This window comes from Canis lupus, chromosome 14 (genome assembly GCF_003254725.2).
Source record: "Canis lupus dingo isolate Sandy chromosome 14, ASM325472v2, whole genome shotgun sequence".
Lineage (NCBI taxonomy): Eukaryota > Metazoa > Chordata > Mammalia > Carnivora > Canidae > Canis > Canis lupus.
In genome coordinates this window covers 32,144,259-32,164,601 of record NC_064256.1, presented here as the reverse complement: position 1 = coordinate 32,164,601, position 20,343 = coordinate 32,144,259, and the positions used below count along the sequence as shown (strand labels likewise).

At 37.3% G+C, this 20,343-nt stretch overlaps 1 protein-coding gene across 9 annotated transcripts in view; it reads right to left on the bottom strand.

Moving 5' to 3' along the window:
- The window catches only part of HDAC9 (histone deacetylase 9), a 1,020,499-nt gene that overhangs the window by 986,831 nt on the left and 13,325 nt on the right, over positions 1-20,343 (bottom strand). For 8 of the 9 annotated variants that reach the window (XM_049093664.1, XM_049093655.1, XM_049093656.1 and 5 more), the window contains 4 exons: positions 12,510-12,662; positions 9,169-9,267; positions 8,604-8,684; positions 6,448-6,587 (listed from right to left, as the gene is read on the bottom strand). The gene's annotated coding sequence lies outside the window, so the exon portion shown is untranslated. The remainder of the gene's footprint in view (positions 1-6,447; positions 6,588-8,603; positions 8,685-9,168; positions 9,268-12,509; positions 12,663-20,343) is intronic. The other variant, XM_049093657.1, reaches the window with a different exon arrangement.

Here is a 20,343-nt window from a genome sequence, read left to right as displayed (position 1 = left end):
TTCACCCATAAGATGAGGTCAATAGTTATACCTGTCATGGGGTGATTATGAGGATTAAATGAGATAATACTTGTAAAACACTTATCACAAGGAGTGTTCAATAAATATTACCTATAATTTATATTAATAGAAGTAAAAGGGCTAACAAATTACTAGAACTCCGGAAAGAGTGTGTATTGGCACATGATTTTTTTTAAAAGATTGTATTCATTTATTCATGAGACACACACACACACACAGAGAGAGAGAGAGAGAGAGAGAGAGGCAGAGACACAGGCAGAGGGAGAAGCAGGCTCCATGCAGGAAGCCCAATGCGGGACTCGATCCCAGGTCTCCAGGACCAGGCCCTGGACTGAAGAAGGTGCTAAACAGCTGAGCCACCCAGGCTGCCCTATTTTTTTAATTTTTTGAATTGAAGTTCAATTTGGCAACATACAGTATAACACCCAGGGCTCATCCTATCAGGTGCCCTCCTCAGTGCCTTGCCTGTCACCCAGTTACCCCATCCCCCCACCTGCCTCCCCTTCCACTACCCTTTGTCTGTTTCCCAGAGTTAGGAGTCTCTCATGTTTTGTCACCCTCTCTAATTTTTCCCACTCGTTTTCCCTCCTTTCCCTTATAATTCTTTTCAGTATTTCTTATATTCCACGTATGAGTGAAACCATATGATATTTGTCCTTCTCCGACGACTTACTTCACTCAGCATAATACCCTCCAGTTCCATCCACGTCGAAGCAAATTGTGGGTATTTGTCCTTTCTAATGGCTGAGTGGCTATTGTGGACATTGCTGCTATAAACATTGGGGTGCAGGTGTCCTGGCATTTCACTACATTTATATCTTTGGGGTAAATACCCAGTAGTGCAATTGCTGGGTCTTAGGGTAGCTCTATTTGCTGGGTCTTAGGGTAGCTCTATTTTTAACTCTTTGAGGAACTCCCCACAGTTTTCCAGAGTGGCTGCACCAGTTCACATTCCCACCAACAGTGCAAGAGGGTTCCCCCTTCTCCACATCCTCTCCAATATTTGTTGTTTCCTGCCTTGTTAATTTTCCCCATTCTCACTGGGGTGAGGTGGTATCTCATTGTGGTTTTGATTTATATTTCCCTGATGGCAAGTGATGCAGAGCATTTTCTCATGTGCTTGTTGGCCATGTGTAGGTCTTCTTTGGTGAAATGTCTGTTTATGTCTCCCGCCTATTTCATGATTGGATTTTTTGTTTCTTGGGTGTTGAGTTTGATAAGTTCTTTATAGATCTTGGATACTATCCCTTTATCTGATATGTCATTTGCAAATATCTTCTCCCATTCTGTAGGTTGTCTTTGAGTTTCGTTGACTGTTTCTTTTGCTGTGCAGAGCTTTTTATCCTGATTAAGCCTCAATAGTTCAATTTTGCTTTTGTTTCCTTTGCCTTCATAGATGTATCTTGCAAGAAGTTACTGTGGCCAAGTTCAGAAAAGTTGTTGCCTGTGTTCTCCTCCAGGATTTTGATTGATTCCTGTCTCACATTTAGATCTTTCAAAAATTTTGAGTTTATCTTTGTGTATGGTGTAATGATCTAGTTTCATTCTTCTCCACATGGCTGTCCAATTTTCCCAGCACCATTTATTGAAGAGACTGTCCTTTTTCCAGTGGATAGTCTTTCCTGCTTTGTCAAATATTAATTGACCATAGAGTTGAGGGTCCATTTCTGGGTTTTCTATTCTGTTCCATTGATCTACGTGTCTGTTTTTGTGCCAGTATCACACTGTCTTAATGATCACAGCTATATAGTACAGCTTGAAATCCGGCATTGTGATACTCCCAGCATTGGTTTTCTTTTCAATATTCCTCTGGCTATTTGGGGTCTTTTCTGATTCCACACAAATCTTAATATGACTTGTTCCAACTTTGTGGAGAAAGTCTATGGTATTTTGATAGGGATGGCATTGAATGTGTAAATTGCTGGCTTGTTTTTGATTAATAGTACCCCTATTAATGTGATAAAACTTTCTGCTCTTCTCTGCCTCAGTCAAGCTGCTGAAGTGCCCCCAGCTCCCTCAAAAGATCACCTTCAGTGGCTGGTGCAACATCCTTGCCCTCTGACTGGTCTTAGCTGAAGCAGACAGGAAGGAATGCCAAAATTTTCGTTTTTATGTGTATCAATCAAAAAAACTCTTCTGGTGACAGAATTGATGATGGAAGGCACTAGCCATTAGAAAATTGATCAATTTTGCTCTTTGGTTTAGTAGGTTTAAAATGTGCAGTCATTACCCAAATGTATAGAAACAATTATGGAAATCTCATACTTTTTCCATTTTGATATCTTTAATTCTTCTTTAAAATTTAATATCTTTAAAGTTGTTACTTTGTTTAACTGTCAAGATCAATAGGTGTTTCACAAGCAAAAATAGGAGGAAGTGTACTCTTAGCAGAAGGAACAGCAAAAGTGGGAAAAGTATATGAACACACAGTGCATGTTCAGGTTTATTGGATGGAAGGTACAAGGCAGCAGTGTAATGAGATGAAGCTAAAAACAGACTGAGGATAGACCAAGAGATGGAAGGTTCTTAGCACAGTCCTGGCAATAGCATATATTATTAATTTTATTGTTATGTGCCATGCTGAGGAATTTGTACTTCCTTTGGTAAGCAGATGGGAGCCAGAAAGTTTTAAGAAAACGTGTGATGTTTCAATGTGTTTTAGAAAGATAAATGCAATGAAGAAATGTTACAAAGTGAAGAAAGTTGGTAGCATCCAAAAGAACATGGCAATCAATTGGAGGTAGAGAATGAGGGCAGCAAGGGCATTTCAAATGCTCCTAGCTGAGGTTAAATGTGTGGATGGTGACAGTGGTCCCTGAGATGTGGTTTATAAGAAAAAGTGCACACTTGAGCAGCACAGGATCTTATGTGTCGTTTGGCATAAAATTACAACTAGAGGAAGAAACTATAAAGGTAATCAACAATATTAAGGGAATTTATTCTAGTGTGGGTTTCCAGGGAGGAGAACTGAAAATAAAATGTGTGTGAATCATAAAGATCTCCTTTCTCATGAGGTTTGATGATATCTTCTGTCTGCATCAGACTGGGGTAGAGTGGAAGCATAGATAATCTGAATACAATACTGGAGTGGGCCATATGCCCAGGTGACAAACCCAGTGCAAGGTTGAGAATGTCTGTGTCACCTGGAATTGAATAGATATAGGCAGTAGGTGGTAGTAGAGTCAAATTTCTGGCAATGGAAAAATTTATTATGACTTGGTTGTCCAATGGCAACCAAGCATATGATATATAATTCAGGAAAAAGTAATATCTGGGACTCCCAGTAGGCAGAAAACTAATGCAGGAGAAGTCCTTCAGTAGATGACCCATTCATTCACTGGGTGGGGTCTTATGAGAGAATTCTAGTGCCTCAGAGGGAAACTGACAAGGCAAGGTACCCATGAAAAATGGAACACTAGGTGGGTATTGAGTAGGGATCTAGATAGAGAAATGAAAACAGGGATCTAAGTACAGGGCTCCGGGTACAGTTTGGGAAATGGGTCTTGGAAACAAGATAGAAGCCTGTTACCAGTTGATTGGGAAGAAACATGAAGAAGGTAGCTGATAGAGAGCTGAATTTCAAAAGGTTAGTCAACACTTCTCCGTCTGGGTAGCACATTATCATCATTCGGGGAAATTGAAACAAATAATTTTGCTTAGTACCAAATCTAAATCAATTAATATCAAAATCTCTGAGGATGGAGACTAGGCATTGCTATTTAAAACAAAAACTATGTGAATGTCCTAAACCAACATTGAGAAACACTAGAGTGTTCGTAACCTTAGCTGCCCATTGTAATCACCTGGTAGTTTAAAAAATCCCAAGGCCAAGCTCTACCCCAATAGATTCTACTTTGATGAGTCTGGGGTTTGGCTTAGATACCAAGGCTTCTAAAAGGTCCCTCGATGATTTGAATGTGCAGCCAAGGTGGAGATTTGAGGTCTGGAACTACACTTTCCAAGATGGTAGTCAGTAGCTACATGTGGCTAGAAAACACCTGAAATGTCACCAGTCTGAGTTGAGATGTGCTATAAGTATAAAACACACACTGGATTTCAAAGACTTACTATGAAAATAATAATTCATCATTATTATTAATATTATTAAAATATTCATTAATAATTTTTATATTGATTACATGTCAGAATGCTAATATTTGGGGTACATAGTGTTAAATTATATACTAATAAATATAATTCTGCTTTTTGTTTTACCTTTTACAATGTAGCTACTAGAACATTTAAAATTACATATGTGACTCATGTTATATTTCCATTGGACAAATGACAGTCTAGCACTTCTTACATGCTTCCAGCCTAAAGTCCAAATTGGTCCTCAGGAGCGCAGCTGAACTAAGCCTGGGATAGACTAGCTGTGGGAGGAAAAGGGCCTGTGGCCAAAAAGTTCTTTTCCTTATATAATGCTTATTTGCTCATAAAATTAAAGTACATCAGGGTTAAAGGGTGCATTAGAAGTCATTCAGTTTAACTCCTCCTTCATTTTATACTCGGAACTATATATATTTCACTTTGTTGTCCTAAATGAAATTTTTCCAATTAGCTATTCTAATTAGGTAACAAACATCTTCTGTTAATAATGTAAATAACTTGAGACTAGAGAAACTTGGTAACACAAGAGTCAAACAAATTCCTTCCTTATAATACCTAAAGGAAGGCTGTGGAGAGACAAACAGATTGCTTTTCTCATAATACCTAAAGGAGGGCTGTGGGGGAAGAAATATGATTCTGGACTTGGGGAGGGGAACCAGATAATTGGGAACAGTGATACCCTGGAGAACAGAGTGGTGGAGTGGGTCTCAGAGGGAGTCCTATAAGGGGAACTTAGGACAGGAAGAAGATACCATGAACCTGAGTGGACCAAGAGGAGAGAGTGAAAAAAAAAGACACTAAAGGGAATTGGGAAGCTTTTTATTTCAAATTTTTGCCTGTTTCCAAGGAAACAAGAGAAAGAAAACTAGATTTCCTTTTTTTTTTTTTTTTGCAATTCCCATAAGCCTGACTAATACTACAGTATTAAAGTTTAGTGATACTGAAAGTTAAATAGGTTTTAAAAATTAAGAGTTGGCCATGCAGAACACTGGCTATTAAGTGGTAAATTCCTCACAAAACTTAGCTCTATGCAGTACCTGGATTTTCTAAATGGTAGCACATGACATAAATCTGGACAAAACTAAGCATATGACACACTCAGGAGGCGTTGCTTTAGAGCTTGGGGTTTTTGTCTGATAGCTAACATCCTTGAGTTTGGTACTTTGGACAACAGGGAAAAGTGTTCATTTTCTCTTCATATACCAGAGTCTGCTGTGATGCAATTTAGACAATCAAGAACATTGAAATGGGCCCTGGAGTCCAAACTTGATTTGGTAACTTTCTGACAATGATTTTTTTAAAAAATAAGTTCCATTTCTTGTGCTTTGAGAAAGAGGTTTCTGTTTCTCCTATCACTTCCTCATGAGACAGTGATCATTTAAATCCAGCTCTATCTGTGCAACTTGTAGCAAAGATTCTTCCTTAAGGTGAGGCATTCTGCTTCTGGGTACAAAAACAGAACCTCAGTAGGATGGTAGAAAGAAACTCTAAGCCAATCGAAGAGGGCCATGTGAAGAAAAAATGAGATCAGTCAAAATAATTTTGAATTGATATTCTACCCTAAATGTAATATGGCTCATTCATAAAAACAAAACAAAACAAAACATTTTACCTAATCTCTGTGAAAAAAAATTGACTGAAAATTTTAATGATCAAAGGATATTCAAAGATTACAAGATTATAATGTGTTTAGTTAACAGTTTTGTGGGTGTTTAGGTACTCACTTATATCTTGGGGGCTTTATTTTTCTCAGCTTTGTAAACCAAGGTCCACTGCCCAGAGTTTTGAATACCAAGCTGCTGCCTGAGTTCCAGAAATGTCTCTGCATGTGATGGCAGTTCATTTAAAACCTAAAGGCCTAATTTATCTACTTTTTACCACTCTGCAGCAATGGACTCATCTGAGTACATAGTCAATTGCCTTTTTTTTTTTTTTTCAAAAAGAAACACTTGATTGCTCCCAAATTATGAATCTATGCTTAACAAATTTTTTTTTCTCAAATGTAAACTGACTTCTTTCTTGATTAAAAAACAAGTTTATGGGCAGCTTGGGTGGCTCAGCGGTTTAGCGCTGACAACTACAAGGGCTGAAGAGGATCTTGTAAACTAGCTTCAGTAAACCTCACAAACACCTTAGGAAAATGTGGCAGTTACGGAATTTGTTGTGTGTCAAATTCCCAGCAGTGCTTTTACAGTTCCTACTCCAGAAGGAGTTTATGACTTTTTTAAAATTTTTATAATGCATACAAGTCTAACTTATTAGAATAACATTGGCCCAGATTGGCCAAATATGGTATAATAATCCATAACAGGATACCTGGGTGGTTCAGCGGTGGGCATCTGCCTTTGGCTCAGAGCATGATCCGGGGTCCAGGGACGGAGTCCTGCATTGGGCTCCCTGCAAGGAAGGAACCTGCTTCTCCCTCTGCCTATGTCTCTGCCTCTCTTTCTGTGCCTCTGATGAATAAATAAACGAAACTTTAAAAAAAATCCATAACATTCTTGGAGATTTTTTAGTGAAATAATATCGCTTTTACTTTTGATTTTTAATGGACCTCCTGTTTTTGAACTGAACAATGGTCACTCTGAGTAAGAACTGAATTTCTCAGCTATCCAGGTAGCTCAGTATAGATACTAATAAGTTCTATTCAATGGGACGAAAGTGATAGTGATAAACACAAGTTTTAGGAAGAATATCATTCAATAAAATGAGAGTGCAGATGGTGATGACATTACAATGCATACCTCTCTCTCCATCCACACATATTATAAATATATATGCATATATATACATATATATGTGTATATATATGTGTGTGTGTATATATATCTATACATATATACACTTGCACATATATATATATATCTCAAGAAGAAATGCAGAAACCATTCCAAGTCTTGCCAAATAGAATTTTATATTCATCTTTATAAACAATTAGGCATATTTTGGAAATTGTTCATTTTCTCACTTCAATGACTAATATCCTCACTCCCTACACCCATGCCATATGACTTTTTTGTGTTCCTTTTACATATAGAAGAGTATGGAGATAGGGCTAGGCCCAGGGCAGCCAAAGACCTACATAAAATCTCATTATGGGTTTGTCTCTTTGAGATTCTAGTTGATACCATTTAGCAATAATAATAATAATAATAATAATAATAATAATTGTAAAAGGGTGCCTGACTGGCTCCGTGGGAAAAGCATGGGCTTGATCTCAGGGTCATGAGTTTGAGCCCCATGTTGGGTGTAGAGATTACTAAAAATAAATAAACTTCAAAAAATAAGAATAGTAAGAACAAGAATAACTAATATATACATATGGAATGTGAAGTGCAGGTCACTGTGTATAAACAATCTTATTTCATGTTCACAATGACACAGAAAAGCAGGTATCATCCTCATTTTAAAGAAAACCTATTTTCAGGATAAGGTTTAGATCCTTATTCATTTTTCTCCTGCTGAGGCTAAAAATGAAAGAACTGCGAAGTGTTGCAAGTTATGGGTGGTAAGGGCCTAGAGTTATTCCGTACGTCCCATGTTAGGGCCCTTACAAATATTTTAAAAAGCACAAAACACCTCATACAGATGTGTGTTTTGTGAGTGGGTTGAGGAAAGGATTGTCTTTCATCAGTCAGCCTGAGTATTTTGGTCCTTGACAACCTAATTAAACTCTAGCTCTGGCTATTTCCGTCAATGAGATGCAAAAAAACACAGATATGAGTCATTTTCCTTTTTTATAGGATATTTTTCCTTCAACTAAATCAATATCATTAAGCAATCTCAGAAATAGTCTTGGACATCCTTGAAATTTCTGAAAATTAGTATATTCAGGAAAAAACTGTTCATACTAAATCCTATTCTACATGATAAAACACAACCTTGACATAGAACCGTTGCCATGATTTGAGGATTATATTCCTCAAAGAAAAAATTGGTTGAAACATTCAGCTTTATTCTTTTTTGCTTCATCCCATCAACTTAATGAACCAAGAATGACAAGCTCTAAGGAAAACCTGCATCTCAAGCCATGATTTTATTCCTAAAATCAAATCTATTTTTAACAGCTACTGTGAGCCAGGGACTAATTTCTACACAAAATTATACATTCATGGAAAAACTGTGAATGAATCTACTGCTTGTTAAATGAACCTAAGTAAGTGATGGAGTAAGCTGCCACCTAGAGTTGATATTTTAATTCAGTTCAAAATATGAAAATCTGTATATCAGTCTGAGACTTTTTAAAAAGAAGACAGATTCCTTTACTTCTGAAAGTTAATGTCTGTTTAGATTTGGAAATTTTGCCAAAGAAGAAAAGGATAATATTTTTTAAGGAAAATGCAAGACTACTAGAAGATAAGTATGTTGATATTTATTGGCTCTCTATTTTTTAAATGAGTTTTGGGGAAAATATATTTAATATATTAACACATGTAAGTACTCCTGAAACAGTTTAAAATATATTAGGGTACCTGGCTGGCTTAGTCAGTGGTGCATGTGACTCTTGATCTTGGGGTTGTAAGTTTAAGCCCCATGTTGGATGTGGAGCCTACCTAAAAAAAATAGAATGTCTCATGTTGTAACTTTCTGGAGCAACAGTTTATTCAGTCCAACTCTTCCATTCATAAGCTATTTGTTAACCTAGTTCACTGACAGCCACACTGGGCGCCAAAGACTTCTACGGCATGTATACAGGATCACTTATCAAAATCTAGTCATCTGGGGTATACGGCTGGCCCAGTCATAAAAGCATGTGATTCTTGATCTCCGGGTCATGAGTTCAAGCTCCAGGTTGGGTTACTTAAATAAACAAAGCTTTAAAAAAAAGAAAAATCTGGATCAACTCTTCAAATTTAAATATGTCAGTTAATTGTTCTAAGGACTGGAAAGTTAATGTTTTCACTTCCTTAAACTAGGCTGGTCTAAAATCATACTCTTGTCAGAAACCCTGAAGTTAATAGATTAGCCAGCCATAAAAGAACCCACCTAGCTAAATAAATTGTGAACAACCCATTCTCACCCCAAATTTATACTTACCCACAAGTGTGAAAAGGATTTCTCCTGCCTAGCCACTCATGTGCAGCATGGATGTAGCCTTAACTCTGTGTGTACCCACATGTTGTGAGTGTGGATTTTCTAGGTCAGAGAGAGCCAGAAAGCATCTATGAGATAAGGGTTTAGGAATAAGCTACTTCTAACTCTTCACCTGTACTTCACCTATGACTGTATGTTTATCACTGGACTGTACTCATTCTTTAACCCCTACCATGTACCTGGTTATCTTTCAGTCTCTTGGTGCATGGAAAATAAGTTGTTGACTCTTTTCTGCTTCACAGAATGTCCTACTTCTTTCTCCTAGTCCATACTTCCTCATTCTTGTTCTCCCCGCCCACTTTCATGGCACAAATTTATTGTCTTTAATTTGTTCCACAAAATTCTGTGGTTTTTAAAAAAGATTTTATTTATATATGTATGTATGTATGTATGTACGTATGTATGTATGTATGTATGTATTAGAAAGCACAAAAGCAGGGGAATCGGCAAAAGGAGAAGCAGGCTCACCACTGACCAGAGACCCCTACATGCAGGGCTGTCCTGTCTGTCCCAGGACCCTAGGATCATGACTTGAGTCAAAGGCAGATGTTTGACCACCTGAGCCACACAGGCGCCCCCAAAGTTCTGTTTCAATAAACCGTTTCCCCTCATTTCTATCATCCTCTTTGTGACCTCTGTGACCCGTCCCCTGTAGTTAAATGTGTGTTTAATCCTGTTGATTTGTCACAGCTTCCTTCCTGCTCCTCTAGGCTCTCCCTGAGTCTTTGCCTCCCTTACAGCTCCCCCTAGGAAGCTCTTGACTTTCTGCTTCTACAATCAGCCAGAAAGGAAGCAAAATAAGTTTCCTCTTCACTCTCTAGCAATGTCTGTATGGTTAAACTATTCTTTAGCTTCTCATGATTTGACATTTGCACCTTATTCCTTGTGTCTAACTTCCCTACAAGTCCCTGTGTACCTTCTCTCTTCTTTTTCTTCTTTCCCATTTTTACTAAGTCATTTTTTGTCTACACTAGATTTTGATCTTCATTGTCCTCTTGGTTTCTACTCTATGTCCAACCATAATATTAGTGTCTTGCCTGTTATATCAAAATGTCTTACAACATGAATTGCTGTGTGAAAGGCATTGTTCTATATGCTTTGTAGTAGTTATTACTTCATGTTTTAAAAAAAAAAACCCAACTCTATGAATTAGGTGCTATCATTGTCCCCATTTTGCAGATGCATGAAACAAAACACCTAAGTAATGTGCCCAAGGGAATGCAGGCAATAAGTAGTAAACCTGGAATTTGAATCCCAAAAGATTAGGCTCCAGAATCCATGGACAAATTCACTAGGGTTTACTGCTCCTATGCTTCGACCTTTCCCTTAACTCTTTTTTTGCTTCCAGTGCACACTATGAATCTCAAAAGATATAAGAAAACCTAGAATTAGGTTGCTTTGAGAAGGGGCTAGGAAAATCAGCTCACTTCAGATTATTGCAATAGAAAAGTACTGTGGGTGGGGTAGCACTGCTGTAAATAGCAAAGTAGTAGAAAGGATTTGGAATCAGACTCAGATTTGATTTCAGGCTCTATTGCCTGTATGGTAGATCTCGTGTGGGTTTTTTGACCTTTCAAGTTCCCCTTTGTGTGAAATGGAAATAGGTATCCGTCTTTAGCTCATTTTAGTATTCTAATCCAAAGTTAAGTCTCTTTCTTTTTCTCCCCTCTTTCTACTGCCAGTCATGTCTCTTCCAATTTAATACTGTCTTCTGGCTGGCTGCTCTGAACTGAGAAAGATAACTGATATCTGAGCTGATAAAGATGTGGAGTCCCGGACCCCATCCTTCCCACTCTACACCCTCTTAATTATTCACTCTTGTAATTTTTGATTCTTGTCAGCATCTGCTCAATGGCAGGCTGTAATTTTTTTCTACAGAACTCACTAGAAGTAGTAAGTATAGTAGAAAACAATGGGTATTTTCTATAGGAAGTAAGTGAGAAATGGGAAAACTGGTTGTCACTGTAGGGTGAGTAGAAGAATTTTAATATATACATATACATTCTACCATCTATCAGCTACTGTATGAATTAGCATATACAGTATATATGTGAGACACACATATTTGAGGGAATATCAGAAGAGATAATGTAAGTCAAATGATTAACATGGTGCTGGGCACATGATAAGTGCTCAGTAAACATTAACTATTGTTTTTATTACCGTCTGATAAGTGAGTCTATCACTTGACTACTAAAATCCTGACCAGTGGGGTGCCTGGTTGGTTAAGTGGCTACCTTTGGCTCCGGTTGTGATCTCAAGGTCCAGGGATCAAGCCCTGTGTCAGGCTCTCTGCTCAGTGGGAAATCTGCTTCTCCCTCTAGCACTCTCTAATAAATAAAATTTTTTAAGTCTTAAAAAAAAATCCTAAAAAAATAAAAGCCAGACTACTATTCTATGCAAATAAAAATAATAGGACATGCCCACTTGAGAAATGGACACACGACTCTGCTTTCACATTTGTATCTTTTCACTTTGATCTAATAATTACACTTCTCACACACCACCAACTATAATGTACTTGAATTTTGGTCTAGATTAGCTTGTTAATTTTTTAAAAGATTTTATTTATTTATTTGAGAGAAAGAGAGGTCAAAGCAGGAAGAGGGGTAGAGGCAGAGGGATAGGGACAAGCAGACTCCCCACTGAGTGGGGAGCCTGACATGGGGTGTGACCACAGGACCCGGAGATCACGATCTGAGCCAAAGTCAGACACTTAATCGACTGAGCCACCCAGGCACTCTGCTTTTTAATGTAATACTGTAGTCTGAATGGTGCTCTCAGAATATAAGGGGGAACTTTAATCATTGTCAACATTGCTTAATCAATATGTGGATCAGATCATTTCTATTTACTAATATGTTTGAGAATACTGAAAATATGCTACATGAATGTGCATGTTTCAGGTGTTTAGAAAAGAAAACATAGTGGGGCTCCTGGGTGGCCCAGTTGGTTAAGTGTCTAACTTGAGATTTTGGCTCAGGTCATGATCTCATGGGGTTGTGGGATCAAGCCCTACATCAAGCCCTACATCCAGACTCCAGGAGATTCTGCTTAGGATTCTTTCTCTCCTTCTCCCTCTGTCCCTCCCTCCCCCTAAAATAAATAAATAAATAAATAAATAAATAAATAAATAAATATTTAAAAGAAAAAGAGAGAAAACATAACACATTTTTCTAGGGGATTATTTTGGTGTGCATTGCTTAATGTCATATCCCACCATGGGCAAAAAAAGAAACCTGGTCTGGTCAATAAAATGGGCCTACAGCAGTTTTCAATTCTACCTGAATTCTGAAAAGTGGCATCAAATATGGACAAAAGTTTCAGGAGCAGTGCACCAAAAATTGCATATCCACAGTTGTTCCTTAGAAATAAATCAGAAATCTCCCATGAAACTGGTAGAAGCTGAATTGGAAAATAGATGGGGCAACCAAGTACTGTCAATAAAAGGGGTCAGAAAAAAGGTGAATTAAGATTAATTTTTCCATATAGTTTGTCTTCTAAAATAACTAATTTTTATTAATTCAGTCACACATACAAAAGTTTTGACCCAAATATAATGGTACCTTAAAGGCATTATGCTACCCATGAGACTTAAAGGGAAATTGTGGCCATCATAAGATATACAGAAACAGAGGTCAGAGGCACGTGAGTACTCAAGAATACTGCTCGACCCACGAGCCACCAAAGTTACTGAGTGGCTTTGGCCACGATAGTAAATTCTGTGCCTATATCTTCTTATCTGTAAGACAAGTTAATAAACCTATGGAATAGAGTTGTCTAGAGAATTTTAAAAGGTAATACATGGAAAAGCACTTCAAACAGTTCCGGATCAGAGCATTTGCTTATTAGATGTTAGCTGTCGTCCACATCACCATTTGCATTTAAATTTAAAAAATGGGCCATCTGAGTACTTATTCCCTAGAAGCCCCTTCTCCAGTCATGGTCACTTGGAAAAATTTCTCATCTGTTAGGAATTGTTTCAGCTTTGTCATAGAGTGATCATACCATTTTCTTTAGTCTGAGATCATTAAAGACACAGTGATAGAAAGTCCTTTAGTATTTGTAAAAGGGAGCCAACAATGACTTTCTTTACATTTATTCTGTCTGAAGTTTGAAAAATCGTGGTGTCAGGGTGCCTGAGCAGCACAGTAGGTTGAGCTTCTGTTGAGCTTCCAATTCTTGATTTCAGCTCAGGTCATGATCTCAGGGTCCTGGGATCCAGCTACATGTCAAGCTCCCTGCTCAGTGGTAGTTTGCTTCTCCCTCTGCCCCTCCCCCTGCTTGTGTGTGTTCTCTCTCTTTCTCCCTTTCTCTCTCTCTCTCTCTCAAAAAAAAAAAAAAATCATGTTGCCTTTCATCAACACAGATCCCAAAGAAGTTGCACTAGTTCTTCAAGTTTGAGAAGGGCTTGATATTCTCAAGGAAACTTTAAATATTGATTAAACAATATCCCCATGAAGCAGGTCAGTACACTCACCTTTCATGGTAGGATAAACAGGACACAGTGAGGTAAAATAATAATTTGCCTTAGGTTATCAACCAACTTATTGTTTGAATCGACTTTGTATCAAGTAATTAGTCTATGCTTCAATCTGATAGGCCAAGCTACAACAAACAGATTGTTAAAATACTAATTTGTATATTGTTATACTTAGGGAGTCATTGCTGTATCCTATTCCTCATGAATCTGAGCTTTACATCTTATGCTCTCACTGCATGAGATGACCTTTCTTCCCTAGCCCCTTTATTTTCTAGCTATCTTCTCCTCATTTTGGTAATTTATATGTAATCTCCTCTAAGAAGTCTTCCCTGTCTCGCTGATTTGGAGTTTCCTGTTCATTGTTAAGATAACACTCTGGATCCCACAGCCTCTCTATTATGGCATAGACTATACTCTATTGGAAAGTAGGCCCTCTGGGAAAAAAATGCTTCGCTGTCTTTCTACTCTGTAGCACATGCCTCACGCGTGGCATTTGCTCAACAAATAATTGTGAAGAAAGAATGCAGAAATGATACATGTATTAGGACGGGAGAGGATCTACCATAATAACAAATGCAGCCTAAGTTTCCTATTTTAATATAAATGTCCAACACGAATCTAAAGGAGACCCTCCCCCAATAACTGAAGAATACAGGCTAACAAAGCTCCACCATCCTGGATGGTGGATTTTCCAAAGCAGGTTGCTGAGGTTTCCAAGCGAGTTCTAGGTTGTCAAGACAGGAGAAGAAAATGCTGGTGGATCGCACACTGGAAATTAAATTCACCTGTGATAGTAATTTCCTTCCAAAAATCACTCAGCACCTGAGAGAGACAATGTCTATCCCTAGCTTAACTCCTTGAATGTCCAGTCTATGGGCATTCCATGGCTAGTACCTGTGTCTTGTCTTCGGCCACTTGCCTTTGGGCTACTGAAACTCCTTTGCAGAGTTAGAAATGCTTAGCATTCACATGGATGAAGTCTGAAGTGGCTGTTGATTAATGGCTCACCTGTGCAAAAATAAAAACTCAGTTTCCCTTTCCTCAGCTTAGGACAACTCAGAGTCATCACCTACCCTCCAGAATTCTCCTGTGGGATCATGCTCAAGCCTATCTGCTGTGAGACTTTGGCCTGAACTTACACTCTTACTTAGCTTTATTGCATTCTTTGTTTCATTTACTCTGTTTCAATACCAGTCTCCCCGGAGAATATTTTCTTAATATATCACTTGCATACAAGTTTTTGTCTTAGAGACTACATCCGAGGAACTCGACCTAAAATAGTGCCACCTAACCAAAAGGTGGTCAAAGAAGTATAATGCATGCTTGCATGCCATTTCCAGAAAGAGAACTGATACAGGTAAGCACTGTTATTTAAACTGCAGCACAGTGAAAAGCAATTTGGTGATTCAGGGGTAAATACCATGAGTTTAGCTATATATCAACAAGGACTGGGATGTCTGGGTGGTTCAGTGGTTGAGCATCTGCCTTTGGCTCAAGTCCTGATCTCGGAGTCCTGGGATGGAGTCCCGTGCTGGGCTTCCCACAGGGAGACTGCTTCTCCCTCTGTCTATACCTCTGTGTCTCTCATGAATAAATAAATAAAATCCTTAGAAAACAAAACAAAACAAAACAAAACAAAACAAGGACCAAGAAGATGGAAGACAGGATTGCATCGGAATAGGTTCCCTAAGAAGAGTAACTTCTTTGCCAGGCAAGAAGCTGAGGAAGCCAGGCTGGTAGTCCAAAATACAAAGTGTTGAAAGAAGCACTGGGCTGGGTTCTAACAGAGTCATTATTTCAGGAGAGTCAATCATACAGTAATAATAAAGATGACAGGCAGCACAAGGAACCCACATGACATCAAAGCATAAACAATATATAGAGGGAGGTATAAGTCCTCACTCATTAGATTTTTTTTTTATAGAGTTTTCCTAGCTATTCTTGCATGCTTATCTTATGAGGTGAACTTTAAAACTAACCTATTTTCATCAAAACCAAAATAAATGAAACAACTTTGGGGTATTTTTATTAATAATTTTAATAGGGATCACATTAAATTTATATATTAATTTGGAGAGAATTTACATCTTTATGATATTGAGTGGTTTTATCCAAAAATGAGGGATATCTTTCCATTTCTTCAGGTCTACTTTCTGAATTTCCTTATATAGGTTTAGTATATCTTCTTTTAAGATTGTTCTTAAGTTGGGGATCTCTTGGTGACTCAGCGGTTTAGCCTCTGCCTTTGGCCCAGGGTGTGATCCTGGAGACCCGGGATTGAGTCCCACGTCGGGCTCCCTGCATGAAGCCTGCTTCTCTCTCTGCCTGTGTCTCTGCCTCTGTGTGTGTGTGTGTCTCTCTCATGAATAAACAAATAAAATCTTTTTTTTAAAAAAAGATTGTTCTTAAGTATCTTCCTGTTCTTATTATATTTTTTCTTTAATTATTGATTTTTTAAAAGATTTTATTTATTTATTTATGTATTTAATTAATTAATTAATTTATTTTAAATTTGAGAGAGAGAGGAAGAGTGTGTGGGGATGCCTGCGTGGCTCAGCAGTTGAGCATCCGTCTCTGGCCCGGCGCGGGATCCTGGAGTTCCAGGATTGAATCCTGCATCAGGCCTGCATGGAGCCTGCTTTTCTCTCTGCCTGTGTCTCTGCCTCTCTCTCTCTCTCTCTCTCTGTGTGTGTCTCATGAATAAATAAAATCTTTAAAAAATTTTTTTAAAAAGAGAAAAAGTGTACCTGGCAGACGGGGAGGGAAAGGAAAAGGCAGAGAACCTCAGGCAGACTCCGTGCTGAAGATGGGGCCTCCATCCCACATCCTGAGATCATGACATAAGCTGAAACTCAGAGTCAGTTTAACTGACTGAACCACCCAGGTGCCCTCAATTATAGATTTTAAATGGTTATTTTTCTATTTGTGAAAGCTATTGGTTTTTATATATTAATTTAATATCTGCTATCTTATTGAATTTTTTTTCTTGTTTGTGTTAGAAATGATTCTCTTCTGTGTTCTAGGTAAACCAATGTATCATTATCATTGGATATAGGTTTACTCTTTCAATTCTTATACTTCTGCTTATTCTCTATTATATGATTGAATTTATTAATACCTCTGCTCCAAGATTAATAGGAGTGGAGTTAATAGACATCCTTGCCTTGTTTCTGACTTTGGTGGTGCTCTATACACTCATCATATTATGGAAAGGTATATCAGTTGGCAGAGTTCTAAAAACATATGTAGATCTGTGTATGGTTCCTAATCATCTGTTTTATAAAAAGCTTCAAAAGTGATTCTAATATAAACCCTCATTTGAATATATGCTCCTTAATAATATAAGGTCTAAGTAAGTAAATTAGTCAACTGCATAAACATTTGAGTTGCATTCTGTGTAGGACCTGTGGATACAAAGACAAGCTTCTTTCCTTCAAGGAGCTCTATTTAGTAGAGAAGAAAGACCTACAAATCAATGATTGCATACAATATAATTATTACATTATAGAAAGTGTTCCATCACTGGTATCTTTCCTTAAAGTTATCTTTATCTAGAGAGTTAATAAAATATTTAATGTCAAGTTTTACAAAATTGCATCCTACTAATTTTTTATTTTTAAGGTAATCCAAAATTGACTTTTTAAAAAGAATTTATTTATTTATTTATTTATTTATTTATTTAAGACATAAAGAGAGAGGCAGAGACACAGACAGGGAGAAGCAGGCTCCTCACGGGGAGCCCGATGTGGGACTCGATCCTGGGACTGGGATCACGTTCTGAGCCAAAGGCAGATGCTCAACCACTGAGCCACCCAGGCGTTCCCAAAATTGACTTTTATCAATAGTGATTGACTGAAAAAAATATGTTTACAGAGATTCTAAATTTCCTGCTCTGCTCCCTCACCCCACATTCTATTTTCAAAGTGTAGTAATATTGATTACGGCAAGCAATCTAATTCACTTGTCAATTCCTGGTGTTTTCATAATTATTTTGTCATCAGAGACCAATCAGCTGTATGTTAGACAAAATTATGCAAATACAAATGTTTTTAAGAGCAAATAAATACTCTTACTTTTGCTAAGAGGTTTACACTAAGATTTTAAATATTCTCTACCTACACCAAACCAACTCTGAGACCCATACTTTTTGGGGGAATTGCTCATGATTATTGTTTAGTTTGGGAAAAGTTACTACTTTTAATGCCATGGTGAGGCATCTTATGGAACACATAAATAATATCAATAAATAGATGATAAAGAGTATGAGTCACATATTTCTTATCCCAAAACAGATTTTTTTTTTGTCTAACTTTTTATTCTTGGAGCTGAACACCTACATCCATGTGAATCTGCACTTCTATAATGAACTGTGAGGAAAATCTGAGTTCCGTGCTCAGCAACACGCAGGGACCAATCCATTAATCTTATTGTACCCAAACCTTTCTTTTAGCAGTATATTACAGAGTAGCAAAATATTGTTTCTGTTTGGTGATCAGGGCCTTCAAAGCTTTCTGTGTCCTGCTTATCTATCAATCTATTTGTACACATGTTGGGCTATTTAATAGTATAGCCAAGAGCCTAAGAAGTATTTGTGAAAACAATTATAGACTTCAAGAATGTGAAATAGCCTTAAAGACCAGCTCAACTACCCATTAAATAGATGGAGATTCCTCAAATAGTTAAAAATAGATCTGCCCTACGACCCAGCAATTACACTGCTGGGGATTTACCCCAAAGATACAGATGCAGTGAAACGCCAGGACACCTGCACCCCGATGTTTATAGCAGCAATGTCCACAATAGCCAAACTGTGGAAGGAGCCTCGGTGTCCAACGAAAGATGAATGGATAAAGAAGATGTGGTTTATGTATACAATGGAATATTACTCAGCCATTAGAAACGACAAATACCCACCATTTGCTTTGACGTGGATAGAACTGGAGGGTATTATGCTGAGTGAAGTAAGTCAGTCGGAGAAGGACAATTATATGGTCTCATTCATTTGGGGAATATAAAAAATAGTGAAAGTAGTGAAAGGGAATAAATGGGAAAGGAGAAAAATGAGTGGAAAATATCAGAAAGGGAGACAGAACATGAGAGACTCCTAACTCTGGGAAACGAACTAGAGGTTGTGAAAGGGGAGGTGAGTGGGGGGTGGGGGTGAATGGGTGACGGGCACTGAGGGGGGGCACTTGATGGGATGAGCACTGGGTATTATTCTATATGTTGGCAAATTGAACACCAATAAAAAATAAATTTATAAAAAAATAAATAGATATAACCCAATTTAGCATTAGAACTAAGGATAGAATTTCTTTCTCTGCATTGAGTAATCATTCTCAGTTGGTAACTTAATGATTAATATGACTTAGAGAAGCAACACTAAATTTCATCTAAAAATAAGATTTAAATATAGTAATTTTTTTCTTAAAGTAGGCCAGTTAATTTGATAGCTTTAGCTCCTAAGCTCTCATTACTAGACTTACCAAATAACCTGATATCTTAGTCTAGTTGTTTTCAGTATCAGCCTTAAACATTATTCCACTTCAGCCTTGACAGGATATTTATAATGTTGTCTACTGGCTCTGATGACGAATGTTTTCAGTTTTTAGAAACTTCAGTGTACCACATTTTAATTTTCAAACCAAATTTATTTTTAAAGAAATCTTGACTATATTACTTTATTGTGTCCACTATATTTTAAATGATATTTAAATAATTTCTCTGAGTGCAATAGGTACAAACCAAAACTCTTACAAAGGCTAATATTGCTTCACTTAGGTAAGTAGGTCCTGAACAGTCTCTGTGTCATGCTTATCCAAGCAATAAATTACTTTTTTAGACAAAAATCATCCTATGAAATTGCTTTAGCTTTTTCTGAAGTAAAGGTATTGAATGCATAGTATTGGGAACACTTTATTTTGCTTCTTAATCAAATACAATTATTTTACCTATGATAGCTAGCATCACAAGAGAACAAGATGGATTTCTTATATTTTACTGTTTTCTCATTTATATTGAGTCCAGTTTTAATTTACCTCAATAAAGATTCTTTCTGCTCTATAACTTAATTTCACTGGCTTCTTAAACCCAGAATTCTTTTTGAAAAGAATCTTAAAACATCTGAGATATATTTATCAAATTTGAATTTAATGTACAATATTATTTCCCTGAAAGTTATTTCTAAAGGTAGGTAAAAATCATGCTTAAAGGTTTGTACAGAATATAGATACTGGTTTCTTATCAGATGTTCATCTTCCTTGATGTTTCACAACTCAAGTGAATAACAAGTGCCTCTCATTTTACTCTCTTGAGAAATATGCTAACAATATCACACATATACAAATAGGCTAGTTTGTGAAGAAAGTAACAAGTGAGGAATTAGATGAAAAATAAGTGTCTTTGGTTAAAGCCCCTAGAAAGCCTTAAAATCTAGGTTAAAAATATCAGGCAAAGATAGACTCCAATCCATACTCAGATGAATGTAATCACCTTGGTGTGGTATATTCTGAGCAAATTCTGACACAGCAAGCTATTTATTTAGCTTATTTTGATTCACATTAACTTAAGTCAGTTTTTTTGGGCTTATAGGTCTTTTTTTGAATTTGAGGCAAGCTATAAACTTTATTCTGGGG